General features: G+C 35.8%; 1 protein-coding gene across 3 annotated transcripts in view; it reads left to right on the forward strand.

Moving 5' to 3' along the window:
• Positions 1 to 14,026, forward strand: part of HCRTR2 (hypocretin receptor 2) — a 225,067-nt gene that overhangs the window by 75,483 nt on the left and 135,558 nt on the right. The window contains exon 1 of one of the 3 annotated variants that reach the window (XM_054698880.1): positions 1,248 to 1,275. The exons of the other annotated variants lie outside the window; for them this stretch is intronic. The gene's annotated coding sequence lies outside the window, so the exon portion shown is untranslated. Of the gene's footprint in view, positions 1 to 1,247; positions 1,276 to 14,026 lie in introns of those variants that run through there. 3 annotated transcript variants of the gene reach the window in all.

Here is a 14,026-nt window from a genome sequence, read left to right on the forward strand (position 1 = left end):
GTCAAAGGAGATATGTGAACAAACCAACTCTCAAGCTACTACTATTAGCTTCATGTTTTTGTTTCATAGATAGCCTATACATATATGGACAGATAGATACCTCACTCTGTATTTGTGTCTTTCCGTACATAAGAGTGATAGATAGGTAAATAGATAGATAAATACATATATACATATGCGTGTATGATTATACACAGCTGAATATTTATTCCCTCTTTTTTTTTTTTTCTCTTTTTCCCAGAATTTAATGTCAGGCCAAATAAGAAATCATCCTAAATCCCTCTGGATTCTTCTAGGCTGCCAAATAATCGAACAAGCATCAGACTTTGATACGAGAAAAAGTGAAAAATAAGTTTAATAATAACATGTATAATTCCTGTACACATGGTTTTACCCAACAAACCAAGTAACTTGTCCATGTCACTGCAGTGGCTGGTGATAGTTTGATAGCTATGAGACTTTAAACCCCTGGACCACCAGGGAGGCCCTATCATGTAAATATCTCTGCTTGCTTTTATATGCAAGAGTGTATGCGCTCTTGAGATTTTATTGGCTTATGAATCCCCAACTACCTGCTCAATTTTGACTATGAATACAGACTGGCAGTCCAGAGTTTTGTACGTCATTTCTGTATTTTTAGCTGTAAATACAAAGTAGGGACACTTTTGTGAAAAAAAGTAAAGGCCAATTTTCAAATCTCACCAGTGCTGCAGTAGTTATTTAAAATAAGGCATTTGATAAATTTTCCAATCTCAGCTTAATTACATGTAGTATAACTATAATAACATCAAGTTCATTTTGTTGCTGAAATTTTTTGTGCGTGTGTGCACACATGTGTACATGCACACATGCACGTGCACTGGTGTGTATGGTAGATGAATTCCTTGGCAACCTGACAGGCATATTCTCTAAAATGGTGGCTACCATTTTTTTGTTGGTGTTAATATTATTCAGTAATCTTTATTAAGTGGGAAGAAATCGTTATGTCAACCTACTATATATATGTTTTAGATTTATAGGTATTTCAGTTGTTGCTTAATCTGAATGTGGTAATAGCTGAACCAAGAAAAGATATGGACTCACAGTATTACTCTAAGTTTAAGTTTTATGTTTATTTACATTTTTAATTTCAGTATTGCTTCTATTTCAGTCTATATTGATTGTTTCTATGAGGAAAGTGTGTTCTATGTATTAAATTTCCTATGCTTATGTTTCGTAGAGTTTGAACATGTTTCAGATATTCAAGGCTGTCCTTGAATCCTAACTAATCTTCCGGTAAGAATGTCATATGTAATTTTTGTTTGAAGATATAGTTCTACTTGTGCAATAACAGTATATATATATATATAATATTTCAAAGAGAAATAGAATAACAAAGTTTGAGAAAATTTTCTTCTCCATAATCTATTATTGGAGCCTAAAGATGCTCTTCTTTATATGAAATGGTCAGTGAGTAAGAGAGAATAAATTATGTAGGTCACTGGTATATATGGAACTTAAATTATCTTATTACTACAAATTATCTTTATTCCCACTACTTTTGAGCCTGAATAATCTTGAAAATACTTTGTGTTTTTGGATTTTATTAGGGATAATAAATATTCTGTAGTGGTTGGTCCCGTGTTTAAAAAAAAAATAGGGTAAATACTCTGTGGGTGAGAGACAAAAGGAGGAAAAATGAAGGAGGAGGAAGAAAAGGATCCAATGGAGTGGAGGGGGAGGAAAGGCAGCAAGAGGGGGGCGGGAATGAGGTTGAAAAGAAGGAAAAAAGAAAGAGGAGGAGAAGTGAAGAGAAAAAATGAGTAGAGAAAGGTGGGGAGGAGCAATGGGGATGAGAAAATAGAAACCTAATCTGTGATTGCAATTAAAATTATTTTTTTTGATACCCAGAATACTGTTGATTCAAATGGAACTCATAGTGATATATTCAATTCGACTTGGATATCTTCCAAATAATCATAACAAAAAAATAGTAATTTTTCCAAGTCAGAGAAAAAAATCGAGCTCACCCCAGTGGCAGTGATTCAAAAATCACTACTCAAAGGTCATAATTATAAAGGTTACTAACAGTCTAAATAATATGAGTTCCAAATGATTAAGTTGGTTCACAAACCTCTCAGAACTATAATTACATGGAAAAGGGAAAAAGTTAAGAAGTCACAGGCCACAGAAAGCAAATTTCCATCATTGCTAAATGGGTTTTCCTAGCTCATAAGACCTTGGGCTTTAAATAAAACATCTGACAAAGACTCAGACACCACATTTACAATTGCATATAAAAGATAGAATCAAGGGGAAAAATTGCATTTATAGTATGATGTCAGCTGATCAAATAGCAATTGCATTAAATGTGCTGAGATAAACTAAGTCAAGATAATTATCTGAACTTGGACACTGTTCAGGCAGTGTCTGGAATATGGACCCATATTGTAAAAATGTCAAAGATTTTAAATCAACAGACATGTAAATATGAGTAATACTGATGACTTATATTTAAGTAAAAATTTATGATATTTTAAAGTGCTCTTGTGTACACTGCTGCATTTGATATTTATCACAGTTCTGATAAATTAGACAGGAAAGTGTCATAATAGCCATTATTTTTCCACAGGGTAACATAAATGATTAGAGGTTGAATTAAACAGATCTAAATTATTAAGCCCCGGGGTTAGAATGGAGTCTCCTGAGTCTCAGATAAGTGCTCTTTTTTAATACTAGAACAATGGAACCTGTAATAATCATCTATGATAGTCCCATCCAGAGAAGTTCATTTCCTAGTTCCTCTGTATGAAAACTACAGTTTGTGTTGAGATTTTAGTCAACAGCTTCTGTGCCATTGTGAGACCAGCATCTGCTCATGAAAATTAAGCCTCAAATAGAGATGGAAAGTTCACCCCCTTGTCAGTAGCTCCTGACACATTTAGACTCTTCCACATGCCACCTATTTTTATTTACCTTTTGGAGTTCCTAGGTAGTAGATGTTTTGAATTTTTAAATATAGATTGTTTTATATATAAGGAATAGAATGCTGGCCTCCCTGGTGGCACAGGCGGTTGAGTCCCGCACTGTGAAGCTGTCTGCAGCCTCTGCAGCGCTGGTTTGATCCAGGCCGGCCGGCGAGCATCCCACTTGGCGCAGCAGACCTCTCCTGTGGCTCCCCTCAGCAGTGTATTTCGTCAGTCTGCCTTTCCTGTTCCCCTCTCTGTCTCTGGTGAATCCTCTCACCCTCCCGTGCATCTAGCCTGTACCCCGGTTCTTGTATAAATAAATAAATCTTTAAAAATAAATTAATAAAAGGAATAGGATGTGGTGGGTTTATACCATTACAGCAGATTAGAACTCCCTCTTATTAATTTAGTACAATCCCAATATCATAAAGAGATTTGGAAACCTTCATGAGACAGGAGACATGCAAATGTCCCTCACACCAAACTTTCAAATTCAGTGCTGCTTTTCTGCATCTGATACGCTTTACCTCATACTCCTGAAAAATTTTGGATTCTTCTATTTCTCTTCAACAACTGTTTTTTTGTTTGTTTGTTTTGTTTTGTTTTCACTTTTGGCCATCTCCGTTTCAACCTAAACTCTCAAATCCTTGAAATCCATGTTTCCCTGTAAATTATCTGACCCACTGCTTTCTTGGTGCTTATTATGCAATTTCATGAACTCTCTGACTTTATAACTTATGTGCTGAAGACTCATAAATAATTCTCTCCATCCAAACCATATCCTGGTAAGTTTACTCATTCATGTATCTAAATGTTGGTTAGTCATATTTCCTTGACTACCATGCACTCTTCTCACCATCAAATATCCAGAATGGGTATTTTCCATCTTCCTCAAATATGCCATCTTCCATAAATGACACTCTAATGTGCTTAGTTGTCAAAATTATATACCTGCAAGGTATGACATAGTATCTTACTTTTTACTCTCCATATCCTGACAGTTGTGTTTTCTAAATACTTTCCTGTCTGCTTCCTACTCTAGCTATCCCCTCTCTCATCAGTTTGTCCAGAAGAATTCAATAGCTTCTTATCAGGTTTTCCTCAATCTAATCTTGTTGCACTTGCATCCACCCCATAGTGTGTGCTATCTAAACTATAAATCTGGCAGTGTATCTTCTTAGCCGATAATTTTCTATCATTCCACTTTACCTACAAGATGGCATTCAGACTCCTATGCAAGTTTCCTTTGATAGCAACATATCCTTAAATCCTACATCAATTTACCATGTATATTTCCACGACTTCCCCTTACTTTATGCTAGTAATACCAGACCATGTGTATTTTCAGGGGTCCACTATGGGTTTAATCACACCACTTGATTAACCCTTGTATGTTCAAAAACCCATGTAGGTATCTTGGAGTTGGATTCCATCTTTTACTTCATTTTTCAGTACTCTCTGCCTCAATCGAGTTAGGATCATGTGACTTACAAATTCTGATCTCTATCTAAGATCTTTCTCTATCATTCTGGTTTCTATAGCTAAAATCCTACATGATCTTTTCATTTGTGAATCTCAGCATCAGCACAAATTCAATGTGAGTGTTTTTTTAGTTTGCATTCTTTGCTCCCAATTCTGATCCTCTTCCTGTGTCCAGTGTGATAAATGTCACCACCATGTAGCCACTTGTACCAGCTAGAAACACATAGGGCATTTTCTTTTTCTTTATTCTCTAAAAATATCCCCAACACTAGATGAATCTCAGTGTCCCAACACTATGCATCTCATCTCCAGTATATTCTGAATTAATTTCTATTTCTTTCAACAGAATCTCATCATCTGCCACCTGGGACAATGACTTTATTCATTCACTCATCTCTCCCTTCTGTTTATTTCCCATATTTCAGTTAGAAATATACTTTCAAATTAAAAATCTAATGGTTTCAACCCCCTGCTTATAATATTTCAATGGTGTTTCATTATTCTTAAAGCAGAAACAGTTATTTTTTTTATTTATTTTATTCATATGTATATATTACCAAATTGTTCATTTTTTTACAATGTTTGCTTTTTTTTTTAAGATTTATTTTTATACAAGAGCTGGGGTACAGGCCAGAGGCACAGGAGGGTGAGGGGATTCACCTGAGACAGAGTGGGGAACAGAATAGGCAGATTAACTGAAATACACTGCTGAGAGGAGCAGCGGGTGCGACAGGAGAGGTCTGCGGCACCATGTGGGTTTCTCCCTGGCCTGCAGGGCATTAAACCCATGCTACGGAGGCTGCAGACAGCTTCACAGCGCAGCAGCACTCAACTGGCTGTGCCACTGGGAAGGCCCTGTTTTCTTTTCTTAGGTGTAGTCCCCATAGAATTTCCACTACCAGTTCACCTGCGCACTATGACCATAGTCCCTTGTGCTTTTCCCTCCCCATCCCTGAAGAATATCTCTGATTTATAGTTGTCTGTTTATTTTTGTTTTATTTTGTTATGTTTTGTTATTGTTATTTTTCCCTAATGCCTTATTTGGTTCCCCTATATTCCTCCTATGAGTGAAAACATCCAGTATTTTTATTTATTTATTTTTATTTTATATATTTTACATCATTTTTCATTTTTGTACAATATATGCATTTTCATCTTCTAGCCCCCATAAAATTCCCACCACCCTTGTTTTATCTTACTCTCTTCTCCCCCCACTGTAGTGTTATCTATATGATCTAGCAATTCAACTCCTAGGTATCTACCCAAAGGACACAAAAACATTAATTCAAACGGACACCTGCACCCCTATGTTTATTGCAGCACTATTTACAATAGGTATGCTATGGAAAAAACTCAAATGCCCAAAAATAGATGACTGGATCAAGAAGATGTATATATACACAATGGAATATTACTCAGCAATCAAAAAAAAATAAACTCAGGCCATTTACAGCAACATGGATGGAGCTGGAAGGACTCATGCTCCATGAAATAAGCCAGAAAGAAAGAAAAATACCAGATGGTCTCACTCATAGCAGGAATTTAGAAAACCCAAATAAGGGAACAGGAAAAAACTAATTATAATAAAGTAAAAATCAAAATCAACAGGCAACTATAGACCAGAGACATCCAGTATTTTTCTTTTTCCTTTAAAACTTTTTCTTTTGCCTTTAAAACTCCCCAGTGTTCCCTCACATCCCATAATTGGACATTTTGTATGTTTTTAAAACTACTCTTAAATATATCAGCTGTTCCTCAAAACATCTCTGATGTCAACAAATATTTATATGTGAAAGGAATGTCCTTGAGTTTCATGAATCATATCCTTAAGGACTTAACAATTTTAGATATCAAAGAAAAATCTAGAAAGGACCACTGCCAGTATACCAGGAAAGACCAGGAAAGTGGAAATCAAAACTACTTTAAACCCATGAGAATGTCTCATATCAAAAATTCTAGAAACAGCAAGTGTTGGCGAGGATATGGAAAAAGAGAAACCTACTAACACCCTTGGGGGTGGGAGATCTGGCCCTTGTGGAAAACAATATGGAGGTTTCTTAAAATATTAAAAATAAATCGACCAAATGACCCAGCAATTCCACTCCTAGATGTCTACCCATGAAATGCAAAGGCACTAATGCAGAGGGACATATACATTCCTATGTTCATTGCAGCACTGTTTACAATGTCTAGTTATATAAACACCTAATGCCCGAGGACAGATGAGTGGTTATGAATGTGTGGTATATACACACGGTGGAATACTACTCAGCTACAAAAAATAATAATAAAAAAATTAAAAAGACGAAGCTTCACCATTTGCAACTACATGGTTGGGACTAAAGGAAATTATGCTGACTGAAATAAGTCAGAAGGAGAAAGACAAATACTAGATGATTTAGCTCATATGTAGAATATAAAGAAACAAAAAAAAATAGCAAACAAAAGTAAACCCAAGCAAACCCCAGAAATCTGAGTATAAAATTAAGACTGCCATAGGGAAAGGGTGTGGAGCAAAGGAGGGAAAGGGTAAATGGATTATGGTGGTAAACTATGGGTACACTAGTGCTGGATATGGTGTGTTAACATACATATTAAGATTTATTAACCTAGATCCCTAAACCATGTACAGTATTGTAAACCAATGTTCTATAAATAAAAAATAAGATTCTTTTTTATTATGTTGAGTTTAGGCTGAGGAATCAGAAAGCAAGAGATTGATTTGAAAGATTAGCAATGTGTAATTAATCAACAAGATTTAAGGGATAGCTTGATATATATTTAATGATACTTCCACATTTGGGGAAAAAAATGACTCTTCTTTGATGATGTTAAAAAATACAACCTTTGAATGGAGGGATCACACTCCCAGATTTCAGGCTATACTACAAAGCCATAATCATCAAAACTGCATGGTATTGGAACAAGAACAGACACACAGACCAATGGAATCGAATAGAAAATCCAGAAATAAACCCACAGATTTATGGTCAACTAATATTTGACAAAGGAGCAAAGAATATGCATTGGAGCAAAGAAAGTCTGTTCAATAAATGGTGCTGGGAAAACTGGGCCGCTACATGCAAAAGAATGAAGCTTGACTACTACCTCACACCATACACAAAAACCAACTCAAAATGGATTAAAGAACTAGACATAAAACCTGAAACCATAAAATACATAGAAGGAAATATAGGCGAAACACTATGTGATTTGCACATCAAAGACATCTTTACAGACACATCACCCAAGCAGTGATAGTGAAGGCAAAGATAAACAGCTGGGACTACATCAAATTAAAGAGCTTCTGCACAGCAAAAGAGACAATAACAAAAACAAAGAGAAACCCCACCGACTGGGAGAACATTTTTTGCACACAACACTAATGATAAAGGACTGATCACAAAAATCTGCAAAGAGCTGATGAGACTCAACAACAAAGAAAATAATCCAGTCAAAAAATGGGCAGAAGAGCTAAAAAGAAACTTCTCTGAAGAGGAAATGCAAATGGCCAACAGGCATATGAAAAAATGTTCAACATCACTTGTAATCAGGGAAATGCAAATCAAAACTACCATGAGATACCATCTTACACCAGTGAGAATGGCACATATTAAAAAAACTAGCAACAACAAATGTTGGCGAGGGTGTGGAGAAAAAGGAACTCTACTGCACTGTTGGTGGGAGTGCAGACTGGTCCAACCACTATGGAGAGCTGTGTGGAGATTTCTGGACCTACTAAACATAGAGCTTCCATATGATCCAGCAATTCCACTCCTAGGTATTTACCCAAAGGACACAGAAACATCAATTCCAAAGAACACCTGCACCCCTATGTTTATAGCAGCACTATTTACAATAGCTAAGCTTTGGAAACAGCCCAAATGCCCAAAAATAGATGACTGGATCAAGAAGATGTGGTACATATATACCATGGAATATTACTCAGCATTCAAAAAAGATAAACACATGCAATTTGCAGCAACATGGATGGCGCTGGAGGGGATCATGCTCAGCGAAATAAGCCAGAAAGAAAAAGAAAAATACCGGATGGTCTCACTCATAGCAGGAATCTAGAAAACTTAAATAAGGGACCAGGAAAATGAATAACTATAAGAAAGTGAAAATCAAAATCAACAAAAATCTATGAACCAGAGACACTTTGGGGGGGGGTGGAGGGAGGGGAGGGATTGGGGTCAAAATGGGGGGGTTGAAATTGTATGGGCATATAAAAATAAAATTTATTATAAAAAAAATTCAACCTTTAAAGATGGACTGTGAATGACTTTACATTTATTATTATTATTATTATTATTATTATTATTACTGATAATGAATACATGGCAATTCAACTTTTATAAGATTCTGACTTTTCAGATTTTTCCTGTTATATGAATGTGTTTAGTTTATGACAATAAGTGTGACTATAATTTATCTGAAAACTTTTACTTAAAAAAAAATTTAAATTCTTGTGTGTCTCAGTATGTCCAAAGATGACTTAATTTATTTGAAATAGGTTTTGAAATCCTTTAAAGATGTTTGCAAGTTAATATTCTTCTGAGAATATTAAAATAATATCAATGTGATTACCTACATAATTTTAAGAATTATAGTCATTAAATGTTAATTTAACAATTTAAACTAATTAGACACAATATATCCACTCAGTAGGAGACTGAAAAGGAGACTCAATAGGTAGCTTTATTTAATTTTTAGCAAGTAATAAGTAGGAAATTTTCTTAAAATGAAATATGAATTTGAAAATAGTCATTTTACCAAATTTCAGCCTGATAAGAAAACTTAAATGTTTAGAATATTCTAAAAATAAAGTTAATATCAAAATATCAAGACAGCAGTAATAAAAGACTAGTTGTTAAAATATAACTGAATCATTCAATCATATATTTCTTTATTCTATAAACATCTGCCACAGCAATAGTATGTGAGAAATCTGAGAATGCAAAGAATAGTAAGACACTCCATTTTCCAAGGATATAGTCAATGGACAAAACAGTGTCACAAGTGTCATAATCAAGATAAGTTCAGTACATTTCAGGAGTGTAAAGAAAGGAATATTGCCTAAAATTTATACTCAGCAAGGTTTTGCCATAAACTAAATAAACTAACTTGCTATTTTTAATATAACCTAATTACATACAGATATGATAGGAACTCTAAGGATATTTGGGCTAAGTGGGACAGGGACATCTATATGTGTTAGGGGCACAAGGAAAAGGAAGGTGCAGTCCCTCCCTGGGCAGGGTTAACAGTAGAGGTATTACATTATGAGCGTCAAGAACAAAGAAACAAGAGGAGTACAGCAAATTAAATGTGTTGGGGAAAACTAGGTGTCACTCAAAGGTGAAGTATTCCAATAGGACACCTTTTACAGACTGGAAACATCAACTCATGCCTAAGGGAAGATAGGTTGAGGGACAATGGCAGGGGAGAGTTTGGCCCTGATGCAGACCAACATCATTTTACCACTCTTATTTTCAGCCTACAAATCATGCAGAGAAGCAAACAACAACAACAAAAAAGTTTGAAGGCATGATGCTTTATGTTTTGTTGGGGTTGATTTTCATGAGTCATCCTTTAAGGAAGAAAAACAGCTTTTAGCCTAGACACCAGAGATTCATTATGGTTATAGCTTTTAAGTCATAGGAAACTTTGGGCAATAGAAGCGACAAAATAGTGTGTGGGACAGATATATTCAAACAATTCTTTAAAATCTGGCATGAATCACAATCACAGAATTAGAGCCTTGAAGTGCTGAACTTCACTGAGCAACCAAAGTCTTGACTTGGTAAAATAACAAACTAGATATAATCGCTGATAGACACAACATTTTCACGTTGAATATAAAATCAAATTAGCACCAGCAGGTTAAATGGTAAGACTTATTTTTAGAGTAAATTTTTTCCCTAGACATAACCTATCAAGCTTGACATTTCCTGTCTCTTTGCTCCTACATTTTTCAATCTCTTCTCTCTGCATCTTTATGCATACAAAATTGAAGCTGACAAGCATATTCCTCCCACTTGTTTTCTTTCTGTGTTGTGTGTGTGTGTACACACACTGTGGAGGCCCTTATAAGATTCAAAATAGGTATGCATCAAGTCAGAAATAGCATCTGTTAAAAATGTAAACATGATATCCATTCCAAAATTTTATTAATTGCACACTGATCTTAAAATCAGAAATTACTTCTTGGTCTAAACTCACTGCTAATATCCATCATCCATTTTGATGCTAGTGTGAATATCTGTTGATGAGGAAACACTAGCTTCTAGAAAGAAATGACCAAATAAATGACAGGTAGATAGGTAAATAGATATGTAGGTAGGTAGATAGAAAAATGTAGATAGTGATATAGATAGATAGATGTATCTATACATATGTTTAAATTTACATGGGTGGCTTATATTAGGAATATAGTTTCCACTATGTTACTTTAATTGTTTCTTTGTAAACAATTAAAGTAACAATTAGTGGTAGAATGAACCCAAATAGCTATTCTCTGAAATCTGTATCCTTGAAAGGAAAATAAAAATCAACTCTTCTGTTTAGCAAGTGTGAAGTGAGGTTCATTGATAGCAAAATGTGTGGTAGAATATCCAGAGCAATGAAGCAATGAGATGAGGGCCTGGTTTATAAAATGGTAACAGGAAAAGACTGGAAAAGTCTCCAGTATGAAATATTTGGCTAGGTTTGACCACTGATTCTGCTTGAAGGAGGGAGATGCATGTACAGTATCAAATAAACTACCAAAACATGACACTGAGGTTACATATTTGAATAACTAGAAAAACAGACTTTTATCAGCAACAAAGAAGTTCTGCTTGGGCCTCCCCGGTGCTGAGTGGTTGAGCGCTGGGTTGCGAAGCTGCCCACAGCCTCCGCAGTGCTGGTTTGATCCCCAGCTGCCAGGTGAGGGTCCCACATGGCACGCAGACCTCTCCTGCCACCCACTGCTCCCCTCAGCAGTGTATTTCGTCAGTCTGCCTGTTCTGTTCTCTGCTCTGGCTCTGGTGAATTCTCTCACCCTCCTGTGCTTCTGACTGTACCCAGTGCTTGTATAAATAAACAAATAAATAAATAAATAAATCTTAAAAAAAAAAAGTTCTGCTTTAAGAAGTTGCCCTCCTCTATCTTAGTGTACAAGGGTAAAACTTTTTAAAATGAATGTTAATAGGGTTAATTGCAAGTTCGATTTCAATTTAGACAATCACCATCACTTAGAGGTAGTGTTCCATGGGAAGAAAAACAAATATGAACCACAAAAAATGAAGAGTTCTATAGGCCTCTAGTCAACCATAACATCATAAAATGTTTGCAGCATATTTACTCCAATGTTCTAAGTTCAATGTGTTTGTGGAACTTGCTCAAAAACTCAGTCCTTTGTCTTCTTACAAAATCTTCCCCATCTTTTAGAGCATTCAGCTTGTATTAGACTAGTATGGAGTTTAGTTAAAAGGAGACAATACCAGCTCCTCCCTGGTGGCACAGGGGGTTGAGTGCGGCACTGTGAAGCTGTCCGCAGCCTCTGCAGTGCCAGTTCTATCCCCGCCAGCCTCAGAGCAACCCACATGGTGAGCAGACTTCTCCTGTCTCATCTGCTGCTCCCCTCAGAGTGTATTTCATCAGTCTGCCTGTTCTGTTCCCTGCTCTATTTCTGGTGAATCCTCTCACCCTCCCAGGCATCTGACCTGTACCCTGGTTCTTGTATAAATAATAAATCTTAAAAAAAAAAAGGAGACAATACCAAATAAGTTTTAGATAGTGTCTTGGGTCTTTCTAAACACTTTACATGTGTTATTTTTCAAAACAACTCATTAATTTTCAAAACAGCTGTGCAAATTATCTGCTATTGTGCTCACTTTATAAATGAGAAAATTGAAGCATAAATAAATTACATGCTCAGAGTAACTCAGTAAATAGTCTGTATTCAGAGAATAAACTTTTCATCACTACTGAGTGTGTAGCTCTTAAGATTGCACCGTCTTTGTTCCTTTCTGGAGGCGACTAGGTGATAACTAGTCTCTACTATGTCTCCATTGTCTCTTGTGCCCTTTTTGGGAGGATACAAAATATGTCACATTTCATGGCTTAAAATGTAGAATGTTAATGTGTGCCTGTATACCTATTTTTCCTCTTTTGTTGCTCTTCAACTTATTGTGCCCATCAATAAAGGAGATATCCTACCATCTTGCTGTGCTAAACTGGTGAATCAGGTTTAAGAATCCTAGGAAGAGGTATTTACCCAAAGGACACAGAAACATAAATTCCAAAGAACACCTGCACCCCTATGTTTATAGCAGCACTATTTACAATAGCTAAGCTTTGGAAACATCCCAAATGCTCAAAAATAGATGACTGGATCAAGAAGATGTGGTACATATATACCATGGAATATTACTCAGCATTCAAAAAAGATAAACACATGCAATTTGCAGCAACATGGATGGCACTGGAAGGGATCATGCTCAGCGAAATAAACCAAAAAGAAAAAGAAAAATACCGGATGGTCTCACTTATAGCAGGAATCTAGAAAACTTAAATAAGGGATCAGGAAAATGAATAACTATAAGAAAGTGAAAATCAAAATCAACAAAAAACTATGAACCAGAGACACTTTTTGGGGGGTGGGGGCCGGGAGGGGAGGGATTGGGGTCAGAATGGGGCATGTGCAGTTGTATGGGGAAATATAAAAATAAAATTTATTATTAAAAAAAAAAGAATCCTAGGAAGAATAGAAACTGATCTGATGTTCTCTTAACACATAGTTTACTTTGCATTCTAGATTATGCTTATAGAAAAGTTCTCTGATGTTCAAAGTTAAAGAGTGAAAACAAGTAGAAAAATGTGAAAGAGATGGGTATTATGGAATTAAAACTAAGTCTGGAATAACTAATTTTAAGAAATCTTGTACCTTATTACCATAGTCACCAATGATTATAAAAATGGGTTAAAACAAGAAAGCATGCTGTTCATTCTCACTCTTTAACTTTTGTCTCCTTGTATGCTTTTTCAGTGGGGATAGAATGTAGGGGATCAGAAAGAGAAATCCCCTTAGTCAGGAAATCACAGTTTCAAAGGAATCAAAACTCTATGAAGGTTAGTTCCATCATCTGCAACTTGGTGTCTTCTCAGTTGCTGAGGGAGGGGAAAAGGCCCAGAAGGGTCTCATAGCAACAGTTACACTTCATCATTTCTTCTCAGAAACCATTATCTAGAAATAGTCACAGGGTGGGAAATCTCAGCCTTGTGTGATCTCAGATGGGCAAGAAATTTGCCTGTGGATGAGCACCAGAAGTCTTCTGTTATTGTGACTGTAAATGTGTAATATTTGCAGGTATGAAAATGTCCATTTAAAACCATTATAAAATAACTTAAACATGTCTGGGTTTTCTACAATTAATATCTGTTTCTACAGAAGACAGAATCAGGGGATAAAATCACTTTCCATTAAATCCAAAATACATGGTGTATTATGGTCATATTTAAAATGCCAGAAGCCCAAAAGGCATCCAGCTAAAGCCATCCTTACATTGTGAATACAGCAGCCTGTCCTAAAGTTACTGACAATTCTTGTT

Source organism: Talpa occidentalis, unplaced genomic scaffold (assembly GCF_014898055.3).
Source record: "Talpa occidentalis isolate TD23 unplaced genomic scaffold, MPIMG_talOcc4v2.1 talOcc4.2, whole genome shotgun sequence".
Lineage (NCBI taxonomy): Eukaryota > Metazoa > Chordata > Mammalia > Eulipotyphla > Talpidae > Talpa > Talpa occidentalis.